Source organism: Nicotiana attenuata, unplaced genomic scaffold, assembly GCF_001879085.1.
Source record: "Nicotiana attenuata strain UT unplaced genomic scaffold, NIATTr2, whole genome shotgun sequence".
Lineage (NCBI taxonomy): Eukaryota > Viridiplantae > Streptophyta > Magnoliopsida > Solanales > Solanaceae > Nicotiana > Nicotiana attenuata.
Genome location: NW_017671522.1, coordinates 41,381 through 46,491, shown reverse-complemented (window position 1 = coordinate 46,491; position 5,111 = coordinate 41,381). Strand labels below are relative to the sequence as shown.

The following is a 5,111-nucleotide window of genomic DNA, read 5'->3' as shown; positions in this document are numbered from 1 at the left end:
GTTACTTACCTCAACAGCGTAAAATCCAACTCCGAGATGTCCTCGTCCCTCGACTCGGTATCCAAAAGCTTCGAATCTAACCATAATCAGAATACTAATATCAACATAGTCGAAAGAATCGAATTACACAATAAAAACTACATAAACATGCCAAAAATCCGAAATCGGCCAAAACTCGTCCCCCGGGCCCACGTCTCGGAATCAGTCAGAAATGGCAGAATAATAATCCTCGTCCTCTCCCGAGTCTAACCATATAAAATTTGTCAAAATCGGACTCTGTTTGGTCCCTCAAATCCTCACTTAAAACTCTCCAAAACTCAAACCCTAACTCCCTCAATTTCACTTTGAAATCATCAATCAAATCCCAAAAACGAAGATGGATTCATAAATCATAATCAAAATCGAGTAGAGAACACTTACCCCAATTCATATGGTGAAACTCGCCTCCAAAATCGCCCAAATCTGAGCTCCCCAACTCAAAATATGACCGAATGAACAAACCCTAGTTTTGTATATTTTTCTACCAGCTATTCTGCCTCGTTTCTAGAGCCAAACGATCCCGAAACTCGTATTTTATGCCTCCAGTGTATTCCTTGTAAAATTCTAGTCAAGTTAGGCTTTTGAATCACTCAATTTGACCTTATAACGAAGGAGATATATAAGTTTTAATATTTGCAAATAGTGCAGATTTTTAAATACGTTGCTATTGACAATTTCCTAATTAATCTGAAAAATTTGGCAACTCTATTCTTAGTAAAATCACCATAAAATTCTCATATGATGTCCAAATTCGACGATTCTTTTTGCTACAGGTCCGTAATTACAATACGGATCTAATGCTTCAATCAAAAAAGAAATCGGAGCTCATTTGTTCAATATGATATCATTTATGCTTGAAGAAACAGCGTCACAACATAAGAAAAACGAGCGCAACACAACCCAAACCTATCCGAAACTCACCCGAAGCCTTCGGGACCTCAACTAATAATTCCAACAAGTCATATATCACTACCTGGACTTAGTCAAACCTCCGGAACACCCAAAACAACACCAAAACACCAAATCAACCTCGAAATTCAAGCCTAAGACTTTTAAACTTTCAACTTTTGCCAATTCAAGCCTAATTCTACTACGATTTTCCAAATTATATTCCGGACATACTCCTAAGTCTAAAATCAACCAACGAAGCTAATCGAATCATAAAAATCAAAATCCAAATTCGTTTACTCATAAGTCAACTTCCGGTTGACTTTTCTAACTTAGCTTTATAACTAAGAGACTAAATGATCATTTCACTCCAAAACTACTCCAAACCCAAACCTACCAACTCGATACAACTCAACACAACTGAACAACACATAAAAAAACAGAAATAAGAGAACGGGACTACAACTCTTAGAACGACTAACCGGATCGTTACAGTACAGGTCAACTATACAACTATAAAAGCTGCTGCATTGCACCGACTGGTAGCAGTACATCAACACAATTGCACTGTACCGACTGGTAGCAGTACATCAACACAATTGCAGCTTGCTAGAGACCGAAAATACCCTTGTATCTTCTCTCGCGCTCTCACATATATAAACAACATGATACAAGGTTTGACCTAACACTTGCAAACCTAAACATATTCTCTCAAGTGTACCAGCCGCCACTGTTACCTCCAGGTGCATTCAAGAACAAAGCTGTTACAAACCAAGAACAAAGTTGTTAAGAAATTACAAACCAAGAACAAAGTTGTTAAGAAACCAAAGATCAGATCCCAACATTAAAGATATCTTGAATCCTTAAGTTTTTTATGTCTTTGTCTTTTGTTCTTTACTTGTATTCCTACACATTTTTTTAGAAATATTTTGTAGAACATCATTTAACCATTATTGCATAGGGCTTACAATAGAGTTGTAGAGATTAAGAGTTTAATTCTTAAATGCAATAGGTTATATATAATCTGACGTTTGCTCAGTTTAGTAAAGTTGATTATTTGGGTAGGTCAGTAATTTTTAATCACGTAAGCAAAAAACTTTTCTAATGTAAATATTGAGTGTTCTTTACTTTCTACTTGGTGTGAGAACTGGTAGACGTTCTCTATACTGTTTGGTGACGCTTAGTTTCCATCACAAAGTTGGAACGCTATTCAGAGCCGCCTAACTTCTCCCCCCTCCGAATGTTCAGAGTCGTTTTACAAACAGTACTCAAATTAAGAACTCGGACCGATGATCAACGTACCACAATCTAAACCAGAAACCTTTTATTTGTGTTGTATTACACTATATAAATACATAGTCCAAAAAAGAAAACAGAGGAAAAGTTTGGTTCAGCCTGTTTTGTTATGGTTGGTGGTGCCACTACCCGCTCCTCAAACAGCTTCCTTAGCAGACTCAAGTTTTTCAGCAACTTTAGCGGCCACGGAATCAGCAGTGCTGCGCTTCTCGTATGTGAGAGGAACATGGGTTATCTTCACGTCCTCTTTCTTTGGCTCTTCTTCATGTCCTACTGATGTCTTGTAATTTGTGGCGTCCACCTTAATCTCCACCGCTCCTTCTTCGTTTATTCTCTCCGTTCCCTGTAACACCATCAAATTAAATTAGAACAATAAAAAATCTGATTATAACATCCAAAATCCAGGTAATTAATTACAGAAGCATAGTTGTTTGTGGGTATTCTGTAACGTACCTTTGAGGTGTCCATGTTTTCAATTTTTCAAAACAACCTTCGCTCGGTATGAGAATTTCACGACTGTATAAATACGATTTAGGTATGAGAGTGACGAAATCAATTAGATAACGAGAAAGGGCCGACAATGCTGTTAGGCTTGAGCACGTCATATATTTTTAAGTCGTGTAATGGCTATGTACAATTGGTCATCTGCTAACATATTTTAGAAACCTGACACGTACTAGTGAACCTGGCACATTGTCATCTCTTTTTACAACACAAAGCCAAAACAACATGGGTTGGTTCAAGGACGAAAATTGAGGGCTAGTAAAGTTTACACTAATTATTGGACCTTGACGTCTTCTATACGGAACGAGTTTTGGCCGTGCAATGTGTGAGTTAGTTAGAATTTGGACTTAAGTTAATTGGTTATAGCCTGAAAGGATAGTGCCGTAACTTAAGTGATGATAAATAAAATGACTAATTTAAATATTGAGTGTGTGTGGATAAGTGAGACTCAATAACTATTGACCTGTAATGGGTAGGTATTCTTTATAAATAGAGGTCACCCCCCTTTCCCTAGCTATTGAAAAACCCTAGCATATTCTGCCTCTTAAATACGTGGTAACGGTAGACGTCCCATCAGTCAAGTTCTCCTATCTGTGAGGGCGTGTAGCTAGTGGATTGTGAAGTTGGTCTAAGGCTTAATCGTCGTTTGCTGTCGCTGTTGAATCCATGGAGTTTAACGGTACATTTCCTTAGACTCTAAATCAAGATTATGATTCTATATCTGTATAGTTGTGTCTTAATCTCTACTATGGCTGCGATTTAATAATCTAACAATTGGTATCAGAGCCACCATAATTTGAGATTAAGATCATTGTTTAATCTTGAGTTTATACTTATGAACTGATATTCATTTCGAATACTGAATAACAAAATTAATTGAACATGTTCAACCTGTTAAACTTGAACGAAAGTATTTTTAATTTCACTGACTTGTTTTGACGGCCACCGCCGAATCTCTATCCTTCTTAAGTGGAGATTAATTTTGTGAATTAAAATAATAATCTACAATATATTAAAAGCAGGAACATCTAAATCTAAAAGTCAAATTACCAAATTACCCCTTTAGTATTTATTAAAGTATCCTTTTAATTAACCTAAATATCAAAATATTAAGAACCATATAAAAACCTAAACTATGCGCCACTTCAGCAAAATCTCCTACGTACTGACATTATCCTACAAACAGACGCCAAGCTCCGGACGGGCACTTTTTTGAAGAAGAGTAGCCACCATTTATTTTCTTCAAATTTAGAAGTCAAAAATATCTCATGGCACTCTTTTCTCACTCTTCTATCCTGTTAAAGTTTCACCAGGTTTTGCTCCTTTTTAAAACTTATATTTTTGTTTAATTCTCAACTTATTTCATATAGAAGTTTCTAAATCTACTTTTACAATTTGTTAGTGAATTGAGATATGCTATGTGAAATGGTCCTATTGATGGCTAGAGTTTAATTGAGTTCTAATTTTCAAGGTTTAGTTTTCTCTATTTCCTTTTTAAAATTCTGTATTTGTCTCTCAACTTATATTCAGTCATATGTATTTTTATGGATTTATATGTTTACTTTTACAATTAGTCAGAGCTCGAATTTAGTTGTCTCCGGGTTTACAACGAGAGAAAATAAATTAAAAATTTTGGGTTTAATTTAGTTCCTTACAGTTGATCTTTCTTGAAAAGCACAATTATGAAAAGTCCTATTTCACTGTTATGGTATTTCTCTTTTCTAGCATTTTTGATGTTGAATCTTGAAAAGTGAAAAATTTGCCTTTTTCTTGAGACCTGGCATATAGCAGAATTAATTAGAGGAATGAGGCTTATTCAAAGTCAGAATCTTTTATGTAATTCTAAATTTCTCTTTATTCTCTAATATATTTGGTTGTTGCTTCCAAATGTTGATAGAGAAAGTAAGCGACGTTCAGAATTGGCATTTTGTTTTAATGTTTTTAAGGATTTTGAGTTTTTTCCTGATTAATAGCAAGTCCAACTAAAATAATTGGATGATTCCCGGTTCAACATTTATTCTCTGCAATATTTCGTTTACAACTTATTTTTAAAATTTTAAAAATATTTATATGTCAAAATTAAATATATAAATGTCATAAAATTATATACAAAAGAGCCATTGAGAATGTTAATAAGAGATATAAAGGAGTTTCACATAATCGTGAATTTGGATTACTCTTGCCTTAGTCTTGGAGCAGTAGTCAAGTTGTCTCCGTGTGACCTATAGGTCGCAAGTTCAAGCCATGGAATCAGCCTATCCTGATGCATGCATCAGGATAGGTTGCCTACATCACACTCAATTAGGATGTGGCCTTTTCTCAAACCCTATATGAACGCAAACTATTTTGTGCACTGAGTTGTTTTGTTTTTTTTCCTTAAACAT

At 35.2% G+C, this 5,111-nt stretch overlaps 1 long non-coding RNA gene across 1 annotated transcript; it reads right to left on the bottom strand.

The window, feature by feature from the left end:
* Positions 1 to 2,220: 2,220 nt before the first annotated feature.
* Positions 2,221 to 2,897, bottom strand: LOC109208774. The gene is made up of 2 exons (XR_002065259.1): positions 2,677 to 2,897; positions 2,221 to 2,566 (listed from the first exon to the last, which is right to left on the bottom strand). It is a non-coding gene; the product is annotated as an uncharacterized LOC109208774 (long non-coding RNA).
* Between the last annotated feature and the right edge of the window lie 2,214 nt (positions 2,898 to 5,111).